This window comes from Arvicanthis niloticus, chromosome 14, assembly GCF_011762505.2.
Source record: "Arvicanthis niloticus isolate mArvNil1 chromosome 14, mArvNil1.pat.X, whole genome shotgun sequence".
In the NCBI taxonomy this organism is placed as follows: Eukaryota; Metazoa; Chordata; class Mammalia; order Rodentia; family Muridae; genus Arvicanthis; species Arvicanthis niloticus.
In genome coordinates this window covers 65,065,377-65,084,780 of record NC_047671.1, presented here as the reverse complement: position 1 = coordinate 65,084,780, position 19,404 = coordinate 65,065,377, and the positions used below count along the sequence as shown (strand labels likewise).

Below are 19,404 nucleotides of genomic sequence, written 5' to 3'. Positions count from 1 at the left end.
GTGAGCTTGGGGAGGCTGCGCCATCTTGTTAAGCTGTTTGAACTGTGCTTACTCTTGCTGATTTGCCTGGGTCCACATGATGTCAGCTCTACAATGCTCCTGTTAGAAGCACTTGAGCTAGCTGGCATTAAAGGTCCACACATTCCTTTAATGGGATTGGAGGTGAAAGAAGGGACAGCCCAGGATGCAGCTCACAGACTGCTCAGCAGGCAGTGAGAAGTTAGAGGAGGAGGGCCAGCAGAAGCTCCGGAGGAGCCCTTCACAGCTGCTCCCTGGTCACCACCCAGAGTGCTTCCTTCATGCTATCAGTGTGGAGTTAGAGGAGGACCAGATCCATCAGATCCACTGCTGTTCAAGCAGCCCAGAGAAGGTTAATAAGGATCAACAGCGTCCATCGCAGCCTCGAAACTGTGATGTAAATGATACCCATGCCCTTCATTCAGCAGACTGGACTTTTCGGAGTGTAGTCTTAGACCCAGGTCAAAGCAGATTGTATTCCACAAGCCTGCCCAGCACATGCAGACCCCTGCACATTCTCTCCATGCCCCAGCCTGGACCATTTTGTACAGTCCTCAAAGCTTCACTAACGTCATTACTCAGAGTCTACAGTGAGTATCACTCTTGGGATTGTAGATTCTGTGGCTTTAGACAAATGAATGGCAAGTATCCTTCCTCAGAGAGTCACAGAGAAGTTCATAGCCTTCAAAACAAGGAAAATTTCATTTTTTTTTTTTAAAAAAAGTCATTTTCTTTTAGAATTCAAAATTGTTTAATAGAAGAAAAGAGCAGCCTTGCTTGCTGTACATAGCAGACAGTTTAGGTATATGCAGAAAGCTAAATATACTGAAGCTATATCACCCCGCTAAGATAACAGAAAGGCCAGGAGTGTGGCTCAGTCGTAGAACACTCGCCTAAACACATGTACCAGTGTGGTTTGACTCTCCAGCACTTCCCCTCCCCAAAAGAAAATCAAAGAGCAGAAGGACATGCTTGCTTGCGAGAGCCCAGGGGTTCAGGGAGAGGGTTTCGCCAGAAGACAATGGTCATGGGGCTGAGGGGTCCCAGAAGGATTTTCTGTCTTAGCATAGATAAACACAGAAAGAGTGAGGTACTAGCTTCTAGATGGCTTGCTGGAGGCTGTGGTCTGTGACTGCCATGCAGGCTGAAGAGCTCCTAAGCCAGCTAATGAGGGAGGTTAATCCTCCAGCAGGTGAGGGTGGACAGCTTTCCCCAAAGTTTGCCGAACTCCAAACTCGAAGGTGAAGCACAATCCATACACCGTCAACCTTCTGTCAACATGGGGATGAGTTACAATTAATGTGAGAAAATGAAAACCAACGTTAGACCAAGGTAAGAAATAATTCAAGACAGTTTAAAGGGAATGGCAAGTTCTATGGTGTGTGCCTAGGTAGTTCTTTCTCATTAGATCTTATTTCAGATGATTTTAGTATTGCAAATATTCACATATGGGGGTAGTTTGTGGTCACCTGTAGAGATGGTCATTTATTGTAAGGTTATAATACTATGAAGATGGGAAATTCCTTCTGTAAAATGAGGTGGGGATGACTGTGGTTTGCTGCATAGCATGTTTTGCTGGAATTAAATGTGTAAGTATGTGTAAGTAGCATATAAGAATCCCTGGCACGTTTGTGTCTAGAAATGTTCATGAGCTAAATAAAGCTTAAGCATAGAATATGTAAGTCTGGTAGTAGGCTCTTTGCTCCATGCCTGTTTTTCCATTGTTATTTATTTCCCTTTATGTACACAGAATATACCTCCAGGCCTTGGCACTATAAGCATAGGATTCTTTTCACCATGATCTCTTGATGACACATACTCAGCTACAAAGTTCATCCTTGGGTTGTCTCCTATGTGAGAACTCTGGAGCTGTTAGGGCTGGCTTCTCTGTGCTTCCCTATACAGAATGTTTTGACCTTCTGACATTACGGCACATTGTTGTCTGTAAAGTTCATGCCTGAAACACACACACACACACACACACACACACACACACACACACACACACACACACACCCCTCCTGATCTCATTCTGTTTTGAGCAAGTTTACAATTTTCTGTTAGTTTATATTCATAGCTATTCTTGGCTGCATATGGCCGTGGGTGGGACACATCGGAATTCATTACCGCACTTGGCTATATTGTTGCAACCTTTGTTTACAAATATGTCTAAACCTGCTGGAACGTTAGGCCTCTGAGGACAAGAGTCTTCATTGTTCCCTTTTGTTTTTCCCAAGCTGTGAAACAGTGTCAGGCAGATATTTTCTGTGGTTGTTCTTCTTCTTGTTCATCACATTGCAGTCAGAGGAACTGAAAAGGCCAGTCTAACTTCATTGTTTTTAAACCTGAAGACACTGAAAACAAGAGACAAAGGGCCTTGCTGGAGGTTTCCTTGCAAACAGCAAGACAGGAAGCTGTTCCTCCCTCCGTACTCCTTACCTTTTCTCTGCATTACACATGGAAATCCTATTCCTGGCACTGCCAAGAGTCCTAGACCAAGTGACAGACACATGCTCACCTGTGTCTGTCAGGTTAATGTGCTTGTGGGAACTTGGGCTAGAAGAGACTCGAACCCAGAGACCACACTCCACCTGGTGGCGATTACCTGAACTTCAAGGTCCTCTTGCATTAGTGACCTGTCTCCTGGGCTGTACAGTTCTAACAGTTTGCCCTTTCTTGGTTTCTATTGTGTGTATATCTTCTCAGGAATGCTCAGTAAATACAATTTCTTTCAGTTACTGGCCCTCTTATCCTAAATGCTCTCTCCAGGGGTAAGGAAATTAATTTACGTGCTATCTACATACAGAAGCCTATGGTGGTTTGAGGAGTCACAGGCAGTTTTTATCAGCGATGTGGGTGCTGAGAGCTAAACCCAGATCCTCTGAAAGAGCACCTAGTGCTTTTAACAACTGAGTCATCTTTTAGTCTCAGTTATTCACTTTTATGATGTTTGATACACATATACATTATATAGTGGATCAAGCCATAGTATTGAGCGCCTCCTCAACACAAACACCATTTCTCTGGTGTAGTCAGAAGTGAGAGCCTGGTCATACAGAGCCTGTGCAAAGTTGGTCGCACTTGGCAGAAGAAAGATCAGAGTTGGGTGAAGAGAGGGCATGAAGGCTGACTACTTTAAGATGAGCCGTTCTGTGGTTTGTTTGCCTTTTTGTGCTGGGGTTTTCTGACCCAGGCCCTTCCTAAGCAAAAGTTTGAGTGCTGAGCCACACCCCCAGACCAAGATAAATTCTGAATGTTTTATGGTCTTGAATGGGTTGATTGGCCTTTATGTGTGCATCCTTGAAAACTCTTTAGTTCTGCTGAATGTTTCTGGCTCCTAGACAAATCAATCCCCTTGGTCCCCAAAGATGAAATAAAATGAGTTAGTGAGAGTATTTAAGGATGATATCATTCCTGGTGTTAAGGAAAACAGTCACAAATATTGAGAATAAAATTTAATGCCTTCTAAAACTGTCAGCATTAAAATGACATATCAGAATGATATGCCAGGAAGTAACTTGAAAATTTCATAATTACAATTAATTTTAATGATATTAAAGATATGAAGTCAAGCATCAGGCTAAAGATTTCTTTGTAAAAAACTAAATCTGGGTGAACATTTTCAAAGCCAGTATTTAAATCAACTGTGTACATAAGTGGCAGAGTTTCAGATACTATAACTTGACGTTTCTTTTTCTGCTCCTAAAATAACACTGAAGACTCAAGAAGTCCTGTTGTAGCATTGACAAAGCCATGCAAGACTTCTTTCTGTGCATAATCCACAGCTCAAGAAGGATAGCGTGGTTAGGGTACCTGTAATAAGTTTTAGTATCAACTTTCTATTAGTGTTAGCCAAAGGAGACTCTCATTCCTATAACAACAACAACAACAACAACAACAACAACAACAACAACAACAACATTGTTGCCTTTTATTGCATGCAATGTGGAGTGCCTAGGTGTGAACCATGTGTATGCCTGCAAAGGTCAGAAGAAGGTACTGGATCCCCTGGAACTGGAGTTACAGACAACTGTGCACAGTTGTATGGATGCTGGGAATTGAGCCTACATCCTTTGGAAAAGAATCAAGTGCTTTAACCACAGAGCCTTTCCTGTTCTTTTGACAACAACAATGTTGCCAAAATGTCAAGGTTCTACCAGCCCATATTATTCTTTTAATTTTCACAAAGCTTAGGTAAAATGAAGAGTTGTATCACTCTAAACGAATGTTTAACAGCAACATGAAATTCAGGGGTCTACTAAAAACATCACTGGAGAGAAGAAAACTATCTCAAACTAGAGATTCATGGTGTCTAATTAAAAAGATGAATATGTCTGTCTATAAATAATACATTCTGAAAGCATTTTGAAGAAAGACATCATCCCCAAAGTCTACAGTTAAAGAATGAGTCACTTATGAAAGCATGGATGGGCTTGTGACTTAGTGCTTTAACTCGTGAAGAAGTCTTTACTCAGAATAGCCTGGCAGCTTGAGCAGAATGACACCTTTTCTTTACAACAGAGCTGCTGTACAATTCCCGAGGAAAAGTGGGCACAGCTGGTGAGTAAGGGCTAAGTGAGGGCTGTAAGAAGCAAGAATAAAGTCACCATGACCTTTTAGATTGAAACAACATCAGAGGATGTTAATAACCCAAGTACAGAGATGGCTATTCTGTGTAGACCGAAACTTACCTATCTTGATGAAGATGGCTTACATGTCCCATACAGCATGTAGGGATACCAGGTGATGTGAAGTTTTCCATGCCCTGACGTAACCCTTACATCCCCCACCTCGATTTTCAGCCCTGTGTGGAGTACCTGTCCGTCCCCTTCTGCATAACCAAAACCTTGTAAATTGGATCTCCAGGACAATGAACTCAGCTCACAGACATGGCTATTCTCCTAGGTATCCAGACTCAGTTTCTAAATAATTTCTTGTACCTCACCTGACCTCACCTCTGAGCCCACAAGTCACTGTGCCTATGGAGTCTTGTTAGTGACTTCTAAGCTTTGTCACTTCTTTCCTTTGCTTAAAGACATCTGAGGCCTGATCCTCTAGTGCCTGGATTTCTGCAGTCACTTCCTAGAGGCACTCTGTTACAACAATAAATAGGCTTAGAAATCAAAAAGGTGTCTATCATCTTTGTTAAGTCTGCAAATGCTAATATTTTTAATGTGTTGAATTGTCTAAAGTTATCCATATGTTAAGAAAAAGCATATAAATATATGATAAAATTAGACAATTACTAAATTAAAAAATACAAGGTTCTGTGGTTAATTCATCCCTATTGGAGATGAATGAGGTGGATATTTTCTTTCATCATCTTGCAAATCTACAAATGAGTATGTTAACATTAGAGTGTGTATACTTTCTATTTCCTCTCCCACTTTCTCTCTCCTACTTCCTTCATTTTCTCTTTCTTACCACCACATGTATCATACCATAGTTTCCTTCCTCCATCTTTTCTTTTGTAATCCCAGGTCTGTACTGAAAAACTAGCTGACAAAGTTCAGGGAAGAGGAGGAGTTTCATATAGGAATACCTAACCCAGATACTTGAAATCCCTCTTAAGTTGTATGTCCTCAAATCCAATAATAATCATTGAAAGTATTAATTACTGAGAGGTTGATGAACTCATGTAATTTTGCAAGTGGCCAGCATTAGAAACCATCTGATTTGCAGAGTTTGTTATGTAGTTATCAAATTTATTTCATGTCAACTTGATACAAGCTATAGTCATCCGAGAGGATGGAGCCTCAATGGAGAAAATACCCTCGTAAGATCCAGCCGCAGGTAAGCTTGTAAGGCACCTTCTTAATTAGTGATTGCTGTAGGGAAGCTCCACTCATGTAGGTGGGGGCACCCCTGGGCTGGTAATACAGGATTCTACAAGAAAGCAGGCTGGACAAGCCATGGGAAGCAAGCCAGTAAGCAGCACCTCTCTATGGCCTCCGCATCAGCTCCTGCCTTCAGATTTCAGCCCTGTTTATGTTCCTGTCCTGATTTTCTTCAGTGATAAACTACAACGTAGAAGTGTAATTCAAATAAATCCTTGCCTCCCCAACTTGATTTTGGCCATGGTATTTCATTATAGCAGTTATAACCCTAACTAGAACAATTGGGGAGTGTGCTAAAAGCCTTTTTTGGTAATGTATCAGGTATTTTTTTTTCCTATTAGGTTGTAGCTCCTAAGTTTCTTTTGTTGACATAAAATTACATGAAACTGGGAAAAAGATTCTCATAAAACTGGCTGTTTTGTAGGCCAGTTATTTACTCACTGGCATGTATTAATGCCAAAGTAATTATCTCACAGTCACTCACGAACATGGGCATACACACACACACACACACACACACACACACACACACACACACCATCACCACCACCACAACAACATCATTACTGAAAATAGAAAAACTATAGCAATTTTTTAATAAGAAAACATCAGATTGGTGTTTTCTTGTAAATACTCTTCTAAGATGCCTATAGTAAGGTCTGAGACTCTGCTACGTGTTTATTGCCATGTGAGTAGAATACATTGACACTTGGGTTTTATCTGTATCATTTTCTCAGGTCTCCCAGAGCCTGAGCACAAATTGCTGCATTTTGTGGCTTTAATTAGGTTACGAGAGATGAAGACCAAAGAGAATGGCCTTCCCTTCCGTCTTCCCATTGTGGAATGTAATGAACATGGTGATCAAAAAGTCTATACCCGCACTTGTGCTTGGAAAATAATGGCATGTTGCAAGCTTTTGCGCCACTGTTCAATTCACCATGGTGAAAGGTAAGCCTTTGATTCTGCAAGGGAGAACTTCAAAGTCTAGGGCAGTTGCCAGAGGAGAGGTGCTAAGAGAAGCACGGTGTATTTCTGAAGGTCTCAGGAAGGCCAAGCTCTGGAAAAAGTGTCAATTAAAGTTAAAGATGTTGCAATAGATTTCTTTGAAATGATCCAAAGCTGTGTACACCTCAGAAAAGCTTTTGCCTTCTTTAGCTTCCATCTTGTGTTTGCTGGCTGTCTGAGGCTATCTACTGTCTGCCCAGATGTTGCTTCCAGGAGTGGATTCTTCTCTTGAACAAAAATTTTTACTAACACTCATGGAAAGGTGAATTGTGAAGAAGCAATCTAAAGCACGAGGTTCTTTTTTATATAGATGCAACTGTTCTGGGATTGTCAAGTGAGCCAAAGGGGTATCCTTGTCTTCATAGTCAACAGCTTGCCCTTGAAAGCCTTATTCAGGTCCTTCCCTGGGATTTGTTTCTCAAACCATCATTGGAGGTTATTCACCAAAGTCACTGAAACAGAAATGATCTCTGTCAGCAGGAGAATGTGACTAGATGTGCCCTCATTATTTCCATTGGAGGCATTTCCCTTGAACCTCTAAATACATTATTACATTTCAGATGACATTAACTGATAAGTCTTTAGTCACGGAACTGAAGGAGTAGGGGTGGAGAAGGCAGTTTTTGGTTATTTTCTTTATTATTGTTGTTAAAATGTGAATCCTGCCCTTCAGTTGATGAATTCTCATTGAAGCTTCAATGGAAGGAGAAGATGAAATAACATAAATGATAGCTATAATTAATTTTATACTAAGCTTCCTTGATGAAATTAATATTGTCAGATGGAAATGTAATTTAAGCAAAATATGCTTATATGCTCATGTAGGCTGAGTTACACATTTGGACTTTAAGAAAAAAGTCAGTCTTGCATTTCACAGAACCGCTTACAAAATGATTTAGCTTAATTGTTTGTACAGCTTTCTAGACATTACAGCTTCTTAAGAAGGAAATAGGGCAGGCAAGATGAAAGGGAGAAAGACAATGGGTCATTTCAAATTTGTTTCCATTAGTTTGAAAATTACAACCATACAGGATACTTTTAATTTTTAAAGAACTAGTTTTAACATACATGTTAATATACTCTGACAGTAGCTTTCATTTCTTAAGAATCCACACCTAAACTGAAATGAATTATTGACTTGTTAAGTAAGCTTGGACATGTATTGACTTATCAGGTCAGCTAATGTTGGTGGGTAGAACACAAGTCAATATCCACTCATGCCTGAGTTCTCTCCCTTTAGATGACATTTGCAATATCTTAGTATCCAGTCAGGAAAAACAAAACCAAGACACAGTGAGACAGCTCACTATTTGTGGGTAAATTTTCTGTGTTCTTCAAAATCTACAAACATCATAAACTGGTATTGATTATTCTACCAAAAAATGCCTGTAATTTGTTTGTTGAGCTAATAGCAAACACATTGTCACCTATAGTGATTGGGGAGTGTCAGTTGAGGGGACCATCAGGCAGACCTTGAAATGACTCTATCTCTTGTTCTTTGTGATGTTTCTGTCAGTTTCTTCGGTGGTGGTAGGATTTCTCTTGTCCAATCACACTGGGTGTTTTTCAAATCTGGTGGCTCCTCAGTTTGTCCACAGCTGGCACCATTTCTCTGTCTGTGTGTTCCTGCCACATGTTGGCATGCCAAATGTAAAAGTAACTTTTATTCTTCAGATGTAATTGCTGTCTAGAAGGCTTACTGCCTCCATCTGCTAACCTAGGCCTGGTCCTGGAAGCTTCTAGCCTCCATACAATATAGTTTAGGTCTAGAATGTTTTCAGCCTCTGAGACTTACTGCTGAATAGGCTCAGTCTTCCTAGTTCTTTCTGAGCTCTGGCTGGCTGGTTCAACTTAGCTGGTCTGGCTCAAACCTCTACAAGATGACTAGCTCAATCTGGCTTCTCTCTCAGGCTCTGATTGAATTGCTTTGCTTGGCTTCAAACTAACTTTGGCAACCTGTTCTAATCTGGCTCCTTCTTGTTTTTTGGCTTGTTCTGTCTTTACCTGAGTCTAACTTGTTCTCTCTTCAATCTGTCTCTGTTAAACTCTCCCAGTAAAATTGCCTCCTTCTCTATCTCTACACTGCTCCTTCTTATACACCCCTTTCCTCCCTCATGAGTGTTGGGAATATTCTATTCTGTCAAATCCGCTGATTCACTTGGTCTGCCACTCAATTAGACATCACTTTCAAAGATGGGTCCTTTCTTTTACAAACTAACTTTACTTTCATTGTTTGGAACTAAAGATGTTTACTAAGGGCATGCCTGCATTCCAGTCAAAGGAATTAAAGATAGTTGCTAAGGGTTTCTTCATGAGGCTGTATGGATGTAACAGTTTTAAACAGTGCCTGTTACGTGCCTGTGTGTTGTTTCAGGTTCAGCTGCTGGAGGTAACTGTGCTGCAGAAACATGCCTGTACATGCATGCCGGCACACTTGGGAACTGTGTTATAGTACACATTCAACAGTGATCCGTATTTGAAATTGTTTTACAGGCTGCCAAATTGTAAAAGGAAGATATGACACCCACGTGTCTTCCTTCGGCCGGTCAGGAGGTTCCTAGCTCATAGCCTTGCTGATGCCGAATATTTCAGAAGTATGGCCTTATTGGAGGAAGTGTTGCTTGGGGTGGGCTTTGTGGTTCCCAAGGTCCACTTCAGAGCCATTTTTGCTTTTTCTGCCTGCTGCCTGTGGATCATGATATAAAGTTCTCGGCTACTGCTCCAGTGCTATGCCTGCCTGCCTGCCTGCCTGCTGCCTGCCTGCCTGCTGCCTGCCTGCTGCTTGTTGTCTGCCTGCCTGCCTGCCTGCCTGCCATCACCCTGTCACCCATGGTAGGGATCATGGATTAACTTCTTGAAATTATAAACAAGCCACCAGTGTTTTAGTCAGTGTTCTATTATTGTGAAAAGATAATAATAGAACACTAATTAAAACACTGGTGGCTTGTTTATAAATTTTTTCCTTTATAAGAGTTGCCATCACAGGGTGATGGCAGGCAAAAATGACCAAGGCAACTCTTATAAAGGAAAAAATTTCATCGGGGATGGCTTAGATTTTCAGAGGTTTAGTTCATTATCTTCATGGTGGGAAGCGTGGCAGCACTCAGGCAGACATGGTGTTGGAGAAGGAGCTCAGATTTCTACATCCACATGAGCAGATAACAGGAAGAGACTCTGGGCCTGGCTTGACTTTTTGAAACCCCAAAGCCCACCCCTAGTGACACACATCCTCCAACAATACCACACCTAATCCAACAAGGCCAAATTTACTAATCTATGTCCAATAGCACCACCCCTTAATGACCAAATATTCAAATATACAAGCTTATGGGGACCATTCTTATTCAAACTACTGCAACCAGTTATATGCTTTCTTCTATATGCTGCCTTGGTCACTGTGTCTCATAACAGCAGCAGAACACTGACTAAGATATTTTCTGGATTTTGAATTGTATTACAAAGATTTTGCTAAAACTAAGATTACTAAAATATTACCATTATTTATTTATTTATTTATTTTTGTGGTGAGTTTCTGAAGTTCAAAGTTAAGTATACACTCCCTTACAAAACTGTTCTCATTTCACATGCCACCTGTAAGTTTGGGGACCTTTTGGGTTACCCTTACTTCTGACTGGCTGGCCAGAAGTTTACGGGTTCCCACGACTATTCTCAGATTTGATAATTCACTAGAAATTCACTCAAGTAACCTAATATACCATACATATAATGAAAACATTACTTGAACAAAAAGATACAAATTAGAGGCATCCCTTAGAGATGATTAAGTGGTACCCAGGAGAGGTTTATCTCCCTGGTTACCCCCACCCCATGCAATTGAACTGTTGGCTATGTGCTTCAATTCAGTTTTCACACCCATCCTCCAGAGAACTGAACTGATAACAATCAGCTCAAGGCCCTTTGTGCACATGGCTAGGATTTCTGGAGTTCTAAATTTTTTTAAACAAAGCTGTCTAGGTGTGCCTCATGAGTAAACTTGCTATATAAGCTATCATGTGTGGTCTGCTTATAAATGACAAAAAGGCTCTGATTTATCAGAAATGAGTCTTTAATAGCTGGACGAAAAGCTAGGCTTACTTTGACGGTAGTTTATTCTTTGATATGCAGATTTAATGTTATAGAATATTGTTTTCCACAAATGAGGAGCTAATTATTTCAATACTATTTATTGATGTTGTAGCCTTTATCATTTATTTTGAAATGGTGATGGTGGTGGTGAGTGTGTGTGAAAGACACACACACACACACACACACACACACACACACACGGGTCAAATGTGGGTCTTTAAGCATGCTAATTGGGCATGCTACTGCTGAACTATTCCCACAGTCCTTAAAAAACCATCTTTGACATTTACTGGGTTTATTTATATATGTATTTATTAATGTCTATTCTGGTTCATTTAGATTTTTCTATGTCTGCTCCTACGTCATACTGGTCTTTAACTATAATTGTATAGTGTTTTTACATAATATATGCTATGACTAACAGTAGCCAATTTTTTAATTAGTTGTTCTTTTCCCAAAATACTTGGTACTGTCTTATGTATGATTTTTGTCAGAGTCCACAAATACATGTCAAGAGGAGTTTTGTTGGGATCATACTGACTTTGTGAATGTCTTTATGAAGGCTAAAATAGCTGGGTATTGAAATTTTTTACTCAACATGATAATGCACTCTGCTGTCCACCTAGCTCCTTTTGAAACTATCTCTGAGAAAAATAGTGTTTCCTATAAATATTTATTATATATTTCAAAAGATATTTTTAAGGCATATTGCCTCTTGGTTTGAAGTTAGGAATAGATTCTTTTCTTGATACTGTTTCTGATTATTGTCTTTATATGGATTTATGTATTAAAGTCAGTTAAATATTAAGTTATATTTGTTAATTTTAGTAGTTGTTTTCAGTTGATCATTTTGGATATTTGTGTATGTGTTCCTACATTTGTGTGTATGGATACACAAGATGTGCATGCATGTGGAGGCTATAAGTCAACATGAAGTGTTTTCCACCAATTATTCTCCACTTTACTTTTTGAGACAGGCTCTTGTAGGCACAGTGTTATTGTGCACTGTGTAAAGATTCTCCTTGAATTATTAAAATGCTGATTTCTGCGCCTCCATAACTAGTTACAATCCCTATACTAAGAATCTCCTGCCTCAATGTTGTATAAACCTTGCTCCCCAATTATTGCCTGACTGGTCAATAAAGCTAGCTGGTCAGCCAGTCACTTAGCAGGGGAGAGAATAGGGCTGGACTTCCTTCCATCCAGAGAGTCAGGTCAGTAAAAAAAAATGCAAGTATCAGGTGGATTTGGGCTGGGAGGTAGCCAGATTAGTTTAGAGGATTAAAATAGAGTACTACCACCCAGTTGTTTTTCCACTCAAAATTATTAAATAAATATAACAATCCATTCTCGATTATATGGGAGCAATCTGGGTTAAGAGGACACTGCAATACTTCTAAAAATACTAGTAACAGGTTCCCTCACTGAACTGGGAGATCACCGATTAACAAGACCAGCCTGTCAAGCCTCAGCCTGCACAGGACTGAGATTACAGACATATGTCATTGTGCCCAGCCTTTTACATGGGTGCTAGGGATCCAAAATCAGCCAGCCCCTCTTGCTTGCACGCAGGTGATTTATTGAGTGACCTGAGATTTCTCTCCCCTATGAAAATGTATTGGAACATGGGAGCGAGTAAGCGCTGCAGGTTAGACATAGTTAAAGAGGCACAGTTATTCAGTCCATAACTTCATGCAGCCATTTCTATCACTTCACCTTGTAAGTAGGACACTGGTTGTAACTTTCTATATCATATCCTGGTGAACTTTAGTAAGCCATTCCTATTCCTAGCACAGTGTAACTTCAAATAGGAGTTAGAGCTTAATTTGAAGTACATTTAAAACTCAGCAAACATGTTTTATTCCGTTTGTAATATTTTATTAAATTACCTTTTTCATCCATTGGCAAAGAGCTAATTTAATCCTATATGGTACTGGTTAGCCTGCTGCAGAGTTTAATTTGCTACAATGCTAATTAGAGTTTTGTACTATTTCAACCAAAAAATTCTTCAGTGTTCTTGTAGCATAGGATCAGCACCAGAGCAAGGGTCTCCTCGGGGAGTAAGTTGGGGATGCAGCTTATAGAGGACCATATGGCTTTTCAAAGGCAGTAGAAGTTATCTCTAAAGTGATACAAGGCATATGCAATTTGGCAGGGGTGAAACTTTAACCAACTTTTACATTTCTTCTTTGTTGAAATTTTGAGCATTCTATTTTAAAGATGGTCTCTTCCACCTGCTATATACATAGTATTTTTCTTTGGGATCACAAACATTTTATCATATCTCTATGAATTTATATGTTATTATTCTTATTGTCTTTTCTAGTTTGTATTATCTTTAAATTGTGTTTAATAGGGTGATTAGGGATGGGGGGGCAGGCAGACTGTCTGTCACTATCTTCCTGCCTCTTGTCTCAACATGACGGGCTTCAGATATGTGCCACTATGTCTGGATTTCCTTCCTTTGATATTATTCTTATTGTCTTTTCTAGTTTGTATTATCTTTAAATTGTGTTTAATAGGGTGATTAGGGATGGGGGGGGGGCAGGCAGGCTGTCTGTCACTATCTTCCTGCCTCTTGTCTCAACATGATGGGCTTCAGATATGTGCCACTATGTCTGGATTTCCTTCCTTTGACTTTGATTGGGGTAATTTTGTGATTTTTTCTAATGACTTGGATGTATATTTAATTTTTTTAATTTTTAACTTTGTTTGCTACAAAATTCATTTAAAACTCCACAATTTTCTTTTTATTCACATTCTACAGTTTTGATTTACAATGCATCTATTTTGGTACTTTCTGAATAAATTCCAGTTCAACCTTGATTTCTTCATTTACCTAAGATTTATTTATATCTAGTTTGAAGACAAACACGTGATTGAGTTTAAACTCTAACTTTAGTACATTATGATCAGGAAAAAGTTTGGCTTGTATTTAATGGGCACATACATTTGTGTGTGTGTGTGTGTGTGTGTGTGTGTGTGTTTAGGGTGCTTATGAAGAACAAGTGTAAGCATGGAGAATGGAGATAAGAACAAAGTATGCAGAGAAGGCTTGGGGAAGACATTGAGTTTAGCTTATGGCTAAACTCTCTGAGCCTGAGAGATTCATTGAATATTCAAATGGAGTTGGCTACACAAGCAGTTGAATATAACTCATGTGAGCACAGTCTGAAGAGCTTTCCTGGAGATACAAAGGTAGAGGCTATTAGCTTATTGCTGGATTTTAAAATGACAGGGTTTACTGGACTTACCAAGAATGTTGTTGAAGTAGATCAAGAAAAGATAAAAATTGAGCCTTTGGCTTCTCTGCCACTGAGTAAATCAATATGATGGCAGTTCCTCAGAAAGTTGGGAATTGATCTATCTCAAGACCCAGCCATACCACTCTTGGGCATATACTCAAAGGACACTCCATCCTAACACAAGGACACTTGCTCAACCATGTTCATTGTGGTTTTATTCGTTATATCAGAAGTTAGAAACAACCTAGGTGTCCCTCAACAGAAGAATAGATAGACAATGTAGTACATTTACATAAGGCAGTGTTACTTAGCTGTTAAAAAATTAGTATCATGAAATTTGTAGTCAAGTGGATGGAACTAGGAAAAAATCATCTTGAGAGAGGTATTCCAGACCCAGAGAGACAAACATGGTATGTATTTACTTATAATTGGATATTAGCCATTAAGTAAATGAAAGCCAAGCTACAATATGTAGATCCAGAGAGGTGGGCTGGAGGGTGGGTAGGGGCAAGGGATCAGGTGTGTGTGTTGGGGGAGATGGGATGGAAGGAGAGAGAGGAGAGATGGCTAAAATTGGGGGTGCATTTCAGGGGTGGCATGGAAACCTCATGCACTGGAAACATCCTGGAATCTATGAAGAAGATCCTAACTAACAAAGATTTCTAGTATTGGGGGAATATGGAGTCTCAACAGGTCATTTCTTGTAGCCAGATAATATTGGGTTGCATTCAATTGGGTTACTGGCCAAGGGAGTTCCATAGAAATTCCCAAACAATCCAGGCTGTACAAAGGGTTGCGCTCTGCATTGATGAGGACAACATCCACACAACTCATTGAACATGGAGAGGTCAAGTGGATGCCTACATAAAACCTTTACTTCTATGTTCTAGTATCGTTGGTGTGAGAAGGTACACTGTAGGCTATCATAAGAGAAACATGGACTCCAATCCAGTCACAAAACTTTTGACCCACAACCTGTCCTGCCTGCAAGATATGTTAGGGCAATGGTGGCATAGAACTTGTGGGAGTAGCTAACCAATGTCTGGTTTGACTTAAGGCCCACTCCACCAGAAAGAATTCACATCCAACACTGAGTCAGTAACCAAGAACTAGAGACTAGATAATCCAAGGAAACCTGGATAAAAAACACTGTTTTCTTTTAAATACCAACAAAATGGCTTTTAATGATATTCTGCTATACTCATAGAGTAGGTCCCCCGCTGGTTGTTGTGCACTGGCAGTCTCAGGGTGCAGAAGAGATGGGAGCAGGGTCTTAGGGCAGTGGTGAGTATCTGGGAGACTGTGTCAGAGGACAGCTCATTTATTGAAATAGTGGGGTTAGTTTATATAGCTCAAATGAGGTGGGGGAGAAAGGACAAGGGAGGAAGTGCTAGTGTCACGAGGATGGGGGTAAGAGTCTTCCAAACATATCTGCTAAATTAGCAGACTTCAGGTCACATGATTTCTGTGAAGCCAGTTCTCTGGCAGGGAAACAGCAGCCGAACTGGCTTTATTATGATGTGGCCTTTGACTCTATGGAGTTGAGTAGGTCCAAGCCTGATTTGGGGAGGGGGTGGCCCAGCTCCTGCCCTGCTCTCTGAGAGACGTTCTGGGAGCTGTCGAGGGTATGGACAGTGCTCCACACCCTTCATGTGGCTTGAGAACCCATATGATAGATCAGTGCTTTACCCAGTCATCATCAGAGAGGCTTCCTTCAGCAGCAGATGAGAATAGATACAGAGACCCATAGGCAGACATTCTGAGGAAAGAGAGTCTAAATTGGAGGTTTCCATCAAATCCCTCTCTTCACACCTCAGGGAATCCCACAGAAGAAGAGACAGAAAGATTGTAAGAGCCACAGGGGATGAAGAATACCAGAAGAACAAAGCCCTCTAAATCAACAAAGCAAGTTGCATATGAACTTAGAGAGTAAAGCAGCAAGCACAAGACCTTCATGGGTTTGCACCCAGTCCTCTGAGTATATTATATTATGTAATAATATAATATTATATAAATATTGGCTTAGTTTTTTATGGTACTCTTGACTGTGAGAACAAGTGGTTCTTTGCCTCTTGTGTTTGCTCTTGGGTCTCTTGTCTTCCTGTTGGGTTGCCATGTCCAACTTACATACGATAGTTTTTGCTTCTTTTTGTATTTCATTTTGTCATGTTTGTTGTTGTCTCTTAGAAGCATGCTCTTTTCTAATGAGAGACAGAAAGGGAGTGTATATGGCGGGAAGGGGAGGTGGGGAGAAACTTGGAGGAGTGGAGGGAGGGGAATCTATAATTAAGATACATTATACAAGAAAAGAATCTATTTTCAAAAACATTTAAAAAAAGAAAAAAATGGGTATTTGTCAGGCCTGACATGAGGTCTAATCTTCACTCCACCTTCACACTTCAGTCAGGTACACAGGAGGGCGTGATGAACAGGCCCCAGGCCCTAGACAGATTTACATACTAATAAGATACCTAAAGGCCAGAGGGTGGAGCCAATTAAGCATTCCTCCCCAGCCCCTCCCTCCTTTTCCTCTCCCTATTTAACTCAGGTCCGCCCTTGGTTTTAGGGGGCACACATCCAGATCCATCCACCATCCGCCATGCCAATAAACCCATTTTGGAAACCCATGGACTTTCTTGTGTGTTGGGGCTGCCCCGTGAGGAACCGTGGAGAGGCCTTTAGTCAATGAGCGGCCGGGCCTAACTTTCAGCTGGAGGAACCCAGGGTGTTCCCAGGCGACTACACACAGTGTGGTGAGAGGAACCCTGGGTTTCCCAGCCAATTTCTTCCTACAGGTATTGATGGCTAGTAGGTATTGATGGCTAGTTCAGAGCTTTAATTTGTGCAGGCTCAGGGCCGAGAAAGCAAATATTAGGTCATCTAGAGAAATGAAACTTCCTGGAGAGGAAACTGAGAACATCAATGAAGTAGTAACATAGCTAAGGGATGGTGAGGTACCCAGAGATGTGGGAGAGCAAAGTAGAAATGAGAGGGGCGAGACAGAAAGACTTCAGAAAAAAGGCCAAGACTCATCTTGTGTCTGGCATCTCACTTTCCAACATGTTCACCTTGGACTCATCTGCATCTGTAATAACAAATACCATCTCTGCTCCCCAGAAGCCTATACTGTTAAAGCACTTGGAGGTGCTAGCATAGATAGAAGATGGAACTGTTGAGTACCCAAGAATCAATAAAGAAAAAACATCCTATATTGGAAATAGTGTTGTTTTAAATGCTGCCTTAGAAGGAAGGGATTCTCTTACATACTCTCAGCAAGGCTCCTTGGGCCTCCTTGATAGAGCCTGAGAGAACTTACTAAATAAAGTTAAACGTAACTAAAAGAGCCCTGATTTCCACAAATCCGCTAATGAGAGAGATTTCCAAAGTTCAGCAGTTGAGACTCTTCAGGTTCTCAGATTTTTGGAGAGTAAAATCAAAATATACAGTGTACCTGTTTGAAAAAAAAAAAAAGGTTAGAAATGTGTGTTGTAGAGTTGTGCACTTATGCATGGGAAGAAATCTCTCCTGGGAAGTGGGGGTGAATCAATGATGGGGGAGCTATAGAAGTGGCCCAGAGATTAAGTACACTTGTTCTTCCAGAGGAACCCAGGTTTGTTTCCCAGAACCCATTCTGGGGAGCTCACAATTGCTCATGATTCCTATTACAAGGCATCTCTGGCCTCTCTGAGAGCACCTGCACACATGTGGTACCCATACATGTACACACACACACACACACACACACACACACACACAGAAATAATAAATCATCTTTGAAAAAACAATGGGAAGAAGGGAGCTGCATGAAAGATGGAAGAAGGGTAGTGATGTTATAAACAGATACTAAGTGTGGGACAGAGCAAGAACTCTTCTGTGTGGGGAGATGAAAACAAATGCCAGACCCTTTCTTATGTGGCATCAGTGACAAGGCAACGTACGACTGCACCAAAGTCAAACTTGTGGAATCAATGGGTTAGAAGTTACTTAAGGATGATCCCCAAAACTCACACACCACAGAAATCTCACTTTAGCATGAGTGCATAGGCAGAACCCACGATTCAGCCAGCCTTCCACAGTGTGTGTATATCTCCTCCATCTCCTTTCAAGATCACCATACTACATGGAGCTAGAGCAGAATTACACACAACTGTCAGGAAGGTGCAGACATGGCGAGAAGCTCAGGTGAGGGTCCAGTGATGCTTTCCAGTCCCTTTCTCTATGAGGGAACATTAACAGTCAAGGAGTCCGGTCTCAGAGGTCTCATAGAACCCGTCACCGCTGTTCTTTTGGGAAGACAGGTCTCCACAGTGTGTAAGCTAGGATATTCAAACAGTAAAATTAGCTCACTGGCAAAATCACAGCATATTAATACTGAAAAAAATGCTCCTTTTTATACTTAACATTGTCATATTCAGACACATAAAATGCAGTACTTATAAATGGCCCCTTCTAAAAATAGAGAAAAAAAAAATCTAAGTTCTCCAGGGTTTTATAGGCTAAGAGAGACAGCAATTGTGTTAGCTACTACATAGTGAAGAAACTTAAGCACGATTAAAACATTTTGATACTCTCAAAAAAAAACCTGTTAATTTAGAGACACTTAGAGTATCCCCTATATTTGTTACAAATTGTATAGTCTGGAGGCAGGGCTGAGTTCAGGGTCAGTCAGTTCTGTTCTTTTGGGGCTAATGGATCAGCCACTAAGCTATCTTAATTCAGAGCTTGTTGAGTAAAACAGATTGGGAAGTTACTGTTCTGTAGATTGTTACCTTTAGACTGATTCACAGCCAACCTTACTACAATATGTAGTTTCACATACAGGGTCCTCTATGTGCTAGGGTTCGTAAATCACCTAGTGGAGATCATTGTTACAAGAGAACCCCAGAGCTTGTGTGTCGTTGAGAAGCAGACAAAGATATGTTTAAGGAATGGTGTGAATACATTGTTTGAGAGGAAAACTTGCTTAGCTTACTGTGTTTCCGTGGGCAAGTCAGAGAATTTCTTAGGGTCTGTTCCTTCTTAGGTGGTTGTTGGGATGATGGAATGAGAGCAGGGGGTGATGGTTTGAGGGGATTTCTAATGTCACCTCCGGATATAAAATCTGATGAGTCTAAAACCAGGGACAAATTTAATTTCTCTGACACCAGGGCTCTTGCACAAAGGACAATGGTTGGCATTCATGCATCTTCCCTGTGGATACAATAGAATTAAAA

At 40.6% G+C, this 19,404-nt stretch overlaps 1 long non-coding RNA gene across 1 annotated transcript in view; it reads left to right on the top strand.

Moving 5' to 3' along the window:
* Positions 1 to 1,196: 1,196 nt before the first annotated feature.
* Positions 1,197 to 19,404, top strand: part of LOC143434364 (uncharacterized) — a 39,027-nt gene continuing 20,819 nt past the window's right edge. Inside the window, exon 1 of the long non-coding RNA XR_013103825.1 lies at positions 1,197 to 1,350. This is a non-coding gene — a long non-coding RNA (uncharacterized LOC143434364). The remainder of the gene's footprint in view (positions 1,351 to 19,404) is intronic.